Below are 8,551 nucleotides of genomic sequence, written 5' to 3'. Positions count from 1 at the left end.
CTGGAGAGGGCCTAGGGGTGGAGGGCTTTGGAAGAGCTTGGTTTTTATTAGAACTGACACAGAGGAGGCAGTGAAGTGTGTCAGCAGGAAGTGACCCTCAGGAGAGCAGCTCTGCCTGTCTTTTTGAGCCCCACCCCTTCATTCATTTATTCATAACACATGCAATTCTGAGTGTCTAGGGAAGAGGGGGTGGACCCACAGTAGTAAGTAAAATGTACTTGCTTCTTGAGAGCTTAGCAGTGTCAGAAGTTGACTTAGTTTAGAATGTTCTAGGAACACAGCAGGGCACCTAACCCAAAGTGCGGAGGTTGGAGGGAGGGAAGGCTTCCTTGACAAACAGTCAAAATGAGCCTGGAGGCAAGTGGGAAGTAGCAGCATGTCAAGGGGTCCCTGAGGTCACTGGGGACCTGGGTACTGAGGTGAGGCTGGGCAAACAGGGTCGGGGGTGGGGCTACAACTCTGCCAGGGAGCCTCTGAAGGGTTTGAAGTGGGGCTGATGTAATCAAATTTGTGCTTTGGGAAGGCTGCCTTGGCTCTGTGTGTGTGTATGTGTGTGTGTGTGTGTGTGTGTGTGTGTTTGTAGCGGGGAAGAGGGGGAGGGTGCCACCAACTGGGAGGGTCATTAGAAGACCATTCACAGGCTCGGAGGCCACCAGTGTGAGAGGGGCGTCAGGGCTGCTTGGGGACGGCAGGGGCAGTGTGGATGCCGGATTTCCTTATGGGGAGGGCTTGATAGCGGGGTTGCTCTAGCGACACATTGTGGCTGGAAGAAACCAGATGGAGGCCGCCAGGTGGAGTTTCCTCTTCTCTCCTTCTCTGCCTTGTGTGATGATCTTAGCTCAGCCAACATATGGAACAGAAGAGCTAAGTTCCAGAGTAGCCCAGGACTTTGCTGAGCTCGTTAGAGTGAGATATGATAGGATTTAGGCTTGTGTTGAGATCTGCATGTTCACTCAGCTAGAAACGTCCCGTCTTTTGGATTTCCATAGGGGTATTAATTCTTGATAAAGATTGCTTTCTTGGTGAGAGGAAATTTAATACAACTGCTGTCTTTCTCAAAAAAAATCTTATCTTTTAAGAAATTTAATATGCAAAATAATAGGAATATTTTAAAATGATAAACTAAGGCTTTCGTGCAGTTTCTTTGGTTTTCTGAGTTGATGTGGAGGTAGCGCCTTTGCATTACTTAATAGAACATCTTTGTCAGTATTTAAAGAGCTGTTAGTGAGCGCCCTGGACCCCACTTTTCAAAGCATCATTAAAGCTTGCTCTGAAATAGTGAAGTCATATAGGTCTTGTTTGCAGAAGCCAAATATTTGGTTTATAATCTGCAGCATAGCTCCCTTTATAAAATAATAATAGGTTCAAAATTAAGAAAGTGGAAGATAATTTTTTTTAAAAACTGAAACATAAACTTTCTTGTGCTAATGTTGCAACTGGAAATTTCGAAAAGAAAAATCCTACTGTAATATCATCTACGTGAAATACATATATGTCTGTCACGTTTGAAAAGTAACTGCTCAGTGTTTTTGAAGACAGGATCATTCCAGCTCAGATACTGGCAGTGATGTTAGCTTGTTTTCAATGGAAGAGCCTAAATTTGCTTTCTTAGCTTTATTCTTTTCTTTTTCTTTTCTTTTCTTTTCTTTTCTTTTCTTTTCTTTTCTTTTCTTTTCTTTTCTTTTCTTTTCTTTTCTCTCTCTCTCTCTTTTTTTTGGGGGGGGTAGTGCGAGGGTTGAGTAGTGCTTTGCCAGCATGATTTTGGGGCAATTTGGGGGCAGATGTCGTGCACCAGCAGTGAGATATTTCCATGCATTTTACTTTCTGGACATCACCAGGGAACATGTGTGGTTTGTGCCTGCAGGCTGGGATGCTGCAGGACTCCCTGGTCCATCACCGTTATGTCTTGGAGCTGCTCCAGTCAGTGAATGATTTTCTGTGGCTTGGAGGTAATGTGGTCTGATGCAGATGATCAGATGTGTAACTAAAGTACTGTTACTTGAAATAAGAGAAAACCTAGCAAAAATGGCTCTAAAATACAGGATGAGGGAGGAGAATTGGCTGAGCTGCTTACAGTGGGGAATATTCTCAGGTGACTCCCACACTGTGTCTCCTGTCACTCTCCCCCACAACCCTGCATGGCAGTCCTACTGAAGCAACCATGCACTTTCTCAGAAACGCGCTGAATTTCCTTGTGCCTCTGATTGTTCACTTTTTTTCTTGAAAGCACATCTTGCCCTTTGCTTAAATGCCATCCCTGCTAGCCACCTCTTACACTCATTCTTCTGGACCTCGTCCATATTTAGCTGCTGAATGGATGAACAAAATGTAGTATCTCCATTTAGTAGAATATTATTCAGACATAAGAGTGAATAAAAAAGAAAAAATAAATAAAGGGGAATATGAATAAAGCCACCTGCTCTGGGAAGTCCACCCTGACTGCTCAACCCGGCCTTTTCCCTTTGAAACGCCACCCTTTATACTCCTCTCTACTCTTTTTGATAGTATTTACCACCTTCTAATAAAGTTTAACATTTTAAAAAAAAAAGAGACATGCTCATACCACTTCAACATGGACAAGCCTTGATAAGAGCACGTTAAGTGAAAGGAACCAGACACAAACGGCCACATATTGTTGATTTCAGGGATCTGAAATGCCCAGAATAGGCTCATGCAGAGACAGAGAGCAGATGATGGTTGCAAGGGGCTGGGTGGAGGGGGGTTGGGGAGTGACTGCTAGTGACAGGGGTGTTCTTTTGGGGTAATGAAGTGTTCTGGAAATAGATGGTGGTGAGAGCTGCACAACCGTGAGTGTGCAGAAGACTGCTGAGCGCTGTGTCTGGGAGGGCCTGTGGTTGGGGGCGGCTTGTATTGTTCTCACCCTGCAATGTGAAGAGTCATTTTGTGCTGAGGCCGTTCTACTCCTGTGAGTGGTAAGGCTAAGAGACTTTGCAGAGTCATGTTTCTCTTTTCCTGCTTGCTGAGTGTAGGCAAAAATGGTTTAAGCCTGAGAAAGTGCTCCATATGCAGAAATGTCTTTCAGTTTTGCCTGGTGTAAAAATCTTGATAGCTTTTTAATCGTTTAGGACAGTCTGTTGGGGGAAACAGCCCTTGAAACCTGGGTGAGACCTGGAAGAGCCGCGCTTCCCTCCCGGACACGGGTGGGGATTTCACCCCCGTTCAGGCAGTGAAGGGCCCAGATTCGTGATTGGAGTTGACAGTCGTGAGTATTTACATGTATCCACTGCTTCATCTTGGATATTAATTTCAAGCTGAGTCAGTTTGTGGCGGCAGCCTCATCCTACATCAGGAATTTATAGTATCTGCTCTTTGAGGTGAAGACCTGACAGACTTGATTATTTAACAGTCTGTCTTGAATTGATATCTCAGATTCCTTTGTCAATCGCAAAACAGCAGAAGTACAGACGTCCTTTAATGCCGATTTGACCTGGAGCAGGTTTAGTTTCTGTGCCTCAGTGGCCTTATGTGGGGGTGGGGAAGATGATAACAGTGCTTCCCTCAGAGGGGCTAGTGAGGGGAGAATGAGGAGCACAAAGGGAGGACTTACACGAGATGCTCATGAATGACAAAATTTAGTGCTCTCAGCCTGGTGGGGCCTCAGGGGCTAAGATGTCAGAACAGAGCAGTCCTAGCCGGAGCTCAATCCGCGTTGGCAGCTTTTATGATCAGTATAAACACTGTGGGTTATCAGGTAGTTTTAAGACTTGATAATATGAATTCATGAATAATGTTAAAATACTAGACAACTCAGATCCAGTTTACATAGTTCTCAAGATTTCCTGTGAGAAATGGATATTTTTTCCCCATCTTAAATCTGAGTTGAGCCTCTAAAAAAATTCTGTAGTCCTCCATGTTTTTGCTTTAATTCTCCATTTTTTTAAAAAAAAGTTTTTAAGTGGAGTTACTGAACTGAGGGCCTCATGCATGCTGTGCACATACTCTCTCATCTGAGGTAAACTCTCCACTGTAATTTTTTTTAAACTTTACTTTCTTAGTATTCAGAGGTTAGAGGCCTCTAATTCTTTTTCTGGAGACTTGTCCATGAAGCTGTAAATCTATAATTAATGGACAAAATTTGGTTTATTAAAAAAATCAGTAGAACTTTCTTCAATCCATTCAAAAGGAAATGCTCATTGAGTTAAAATGTTTCTCCTTTATGGTGATTTCTAATTTTTGGTCTAGCTTAACTTATTAAAAGAAATCCTCATCATCATAATGACCAAGCTTGCTGTGAGTGGACACCTGCCAAAGGCTAAAATGTTTATCTCATGTTTTACTTCAAAGCAGGTGTTTGACGGTAGGTATCAGTGTTTCCTTTTTTGCAGCTGAGGGATTGAGAGGTGGGCAGCTTGTCCCAAATCAAATGCAGCTGGCAGTGGCTAGCTCGGTGCTGGAACCCAGGCTGCACAGGGTGCATTCTCAATTGTTTCTCTGATCAGCCTCCCATTGAGTGGTTTCCCGAACACCTGTGGGTTCATAAATGACCGATTTTGGCGATCTCAGCCTGATGAGACCTTCAAAGGAGAGACACCAGTGAGAATGTGAGACAGAGTGGCATAAATTAAAATTGTACATTTTCACAAATGTTGCATTCTCGGGTAATGACTTAAATAGTTTATGTTTTCTTTATTTTAGTGCTACGTAAGCACTAAAAACAAAACATTAAAAATAATTATAGTGCAAAATAGGAGTGGGCTTTGAAAGTCCAACCATTGATAATGATGTTGCTTGTTTTTCTCTAGTGGTGCTTATTGACAGAATAATTTACAATGACTGAATTTGTTTTATGTAGTCTTAGTATGGAGGAAAAGTTTGTCAGTGAATATTGAAAGTAAAATCTTTACTCTTTTCTTTCCTGATGATAAATATGTAAGTTGTTTTCATGGCTTAAGTATATTTCCTCATTTGTGAAATTTGAGTGATGCCGTTTACCGTGTCTGACTGTGAGAGGTCGACGCCTTGTATACAAAGCATTCAAGAGCTGCTTAGTAAAAATGAGCTGTCACAATGACAGATAGTTTAGAAGGATCAACTGTGAATACTAAAGAGGATGGCTTGTTTCTGATCCATATTCAATTTGGATATATATGAATATGGCTTAAAGTAACAAGGATTTAGGGTTTTGTGTGTGTGTGTGTGTGCAGTATGAAGTTTTAATGAAATCTGTATCATTCTATTGAGACAGGGACTAGATAATTGACTTAAGCAGACGACCTTGAAGATTATTTACACAGAATGTGTGTTGTTACAACTCAGTATTCATGTTGCCGTGTAACTATACACTCAGACATTTAAATTCGTAGGAATCTGATCAGAAGCATTAAGTTTAGAAAAATCCACATTGATCATTTTCAGGGAATAAGCTTCTTTCTTTTGTGACTAAAGAAAATTTTGATTTATTTTTCTGCACTCTTAATAGGTTTTAAAATATCAAAACATTGATTTGACATGTCAGCTTTTTTAATAGAAAAAAGCTCATGCTGTTTTAATATGTAAATAAATGTTTTTGTATTTCAATATACTTGTATGATTTCCTGGCACTTTGAGAAGTATTTTGCAAGATACTTAGATTACCTACTGTTGGAAAAATACAGACGCGACTTTTATGAATATAGGCCTAGTACAGGTCTGTTGGTTTTTGCTACAGTGCAAGACATGAGGACTAGGAGAGCTTTGCTGCCGATGGCCAGGAGGACAGATCCCAGATCTCAGTCTCCCCTCCTGTAAAATGAAGTGGCTGGACTGGATTCTTTCCATTTCAAAGATGAGTTTCCATGAGACTGTGTCTTTTGTATATATTCAGGAGTATTAGCAATATCAGATTAAATACTGTATACCCCTCCCTTTCCTGAAGTGAAGTGCAGTATGTGCTATATAAGCTTTTAGTTATCTGATTCTTGTTTCTGATCCACAGGCAATTTTTCTGTTGCATCTTTCCCGGCAACCTGGAAAGTCTTTTTAGCCATAGGTGGCGCTGTTGCACCTTCTTACAGTCTTAATAGTCCTGTTTGTAAAAGCAGGCTTAAACAACGTTATTTTCTTTTGATACCTTTGCTTAGTGCTTCAGGATAGCACAATGTCCATTATGTCTGACTACCTAGAAATATTATTCTGCTTATATCTTAGTTTTATTCTGTCATCTCACTGTGAACATTTCAGACTTCCTGTGCAAACAGTGGCAATATCGGACTTTTTTTCCAGTGTTAGAAACCAGTGAGCCGGGATTTTAAAAAAGAGCTAGAAGCAGCCTCTGGAGCACCTTAAAGCTGAAAAGTGTACTGAGTTCCCTAAGTATTGTCCCCACCGCTGTGTGTCAATAGGTGGTAGGAGATTTGGCACATATACGAAGGGGTGTAGTGTTTTGACTTGGGTGTGGGTGCACGCGCTGCCACTGAGCTACGTGATACTGAGTCAGTTCGTTCTGAATTTTTCCCTCGTCTATGAGATGGGGACACTCATTTCTGCTTTACAGAATTGTGAGAATTAGAAATTATGTAAAGAGTTTAGCAAAGTGGGTAGGTCAAGAGGCTCATAAAATTAACTGCTGTTTGGTGTGAAGCCATCATTTGATAGTCTTTGGCAATTACTGAGAAACAGGAAAATAAGAAAAGCTGGTTTTATGATGAAAGATATTTGAGGAGGTTCCATAGTTCCTATACCCATAATTCAGCATCAGCAGAGTCAGGACCATTACACAGTCGCCCTGAAACAATGTTAAGCCACAGAATTTTTTGGAACTTCATATATATTGGGGCTTAAGGGGACCCAATACTTATACACATGTTGTGTCCAGCAGCCAACTGAGAGATGACAAAGAAGAACAGGCAGGCGATAAATGTCTCCTTTATTACTGATGAAGCCACGTTCTCCATAAAATTCAGGGCTGTGGGAGAGTGGATGTCATGACACTATGTCCCAGAATTAGAGACTCATGCAGTCCCAGGTAACTATGGGCCAGAGCGAGCCTTCCCTTGAGAGGATCTGACTCATAATACACAGGACTGTCTGGCCATGGAGCTGAGCAAACCAGGTGCTTCCTAATGGTGGCCAAAACTGGAGGGAAAGAAAAGGTTTCATATGCCCTGCTTGTCTCTCCGGACTCAAACCTCAATCTGTTAGTGTGAGGAGGGCTAGCCATGGGAGAGGGGTCAGGGGTGTGAAGGGAGAAGCAGTTTCCCATGGACCACAGGAGTGGGGAGGAGGCATCCCCTCCCTCATTTTAAAAAGGTGGTGGCTTGGAACAGAAGGGTGCTCTCTGTTTCACTCTCCCTCTGCCTCTCTGTGTTTCACTCTCTCTGTCTCTTTTCCTGGATGCATGTGCGTGTACACTTACTTGCGTATCTGTGTATTTACGTGTTTGTATTGTTAGGGCCCAGGGCAGGCCACTTCTGAAAATGCCTTGATGACATACTGATACTTTTCATGTTGCTCAAGTGAAAACTTGTTTGCAAGTTGTGCAAGCACTTTGGTGGGGTCAACTCTAAGGATTGGAACTGCCGGGGAAGGGCTGCTGCACCTGTGGCCCTTTGATGCGTCCTGCACACTGTTTCCCTGGAGAGGAATGTCTGTTCTCTCCTCCCTCCTGGGGATATGCTGGGGCCCCTGCCTCCTCACGTTGTCACCAGGGCTGGCTGTCAACAGGCTAAAGACCTGCCAGCATCATGGTGGCCAGTGCTGTCTCCACAGTGCGTCCGTCCGCCTGCCTATGTCCTCCCACGACAGGTCGAGCAGGTCTAACAGACACTGGCCACCTGCTGTGCCTCTGGTTGGAACTGCCCATGTGTGCTGTCTTTGTTTAGAGCACTGGGTTTTGAGAGGTTTTTGGACCCCAGGGATGTGTAGCCTTTCTCCAACTTTGGGTTCTGAGGAACGCTTCTTGCAGGCCGTGGAGTGTCTTTCCGGGTATATTTGTGGGCTTTTGCTGGTTTCTTGATTTGCTTGGTTTTGTTTTTGCCCCAGGAAGAGCTAAGCATCTCCCTTCGGTCTTGTGGCTGTGGTGTCACAGGGGGAAGAGCAGTGCCTCCCCCGAGGTTATGCACAGAGTTCCCGAAAGGGCTTCATTTTGTACATGACATATTTAGCCCACCAGGATTTCCCTTTCAAAGAATCAAAATGTTATTTCAAGTGAAAACAAAACAAAACAAAACATCACCAGCCCCCACTTAAGCCACGTGGGCAGGCACGCAAAGCCACCTTTCCTGTGGCTTCATTGACAGGGAACACCCAGGAGAGGTAAAGACTCTCAGAGGGGAAGAGGACTCGGGGCTGTCAGGGATTCGGGGGTGGGTTGGGGGAGGGGGGAGGTCGTGCTCTGGATCCAGGGTTTTACTTTGAAGAAAGGAATATTGTGAGCCTGCGTGGTAGTGATGGTCACACGGTTCAATGAAGGCACCTAGTGCACCTGAAGTGCACAATTTCAGAGGGACAAAGTCTATATTTTATTAAAAGAAACTTAAAAAGGCAAAGGAAAGGATCCCATAACCGATATGAAACAAAGAGATGGAAGTGAAGAAAAAGCAATCACGAAGAA

The sequence above is a fragment of the Vicugna pacos genome, chromosome 17 (assembly GCF_048564905.1).
Source record: "Vicugna pacos chromosome 17, VicPac4, whole genome shotgun sequence".
Lineage (NCBI taxonomy): Eukaryota > Metazoa > Chordata > Mammalia > Artiodactyla > Camelidae > Vicugna > Vicugna pacos.
The sequence above is the reverse complement of the archived record's forward strand: the minus strand, read 5'-3'. Positions refer to the sequence as shown.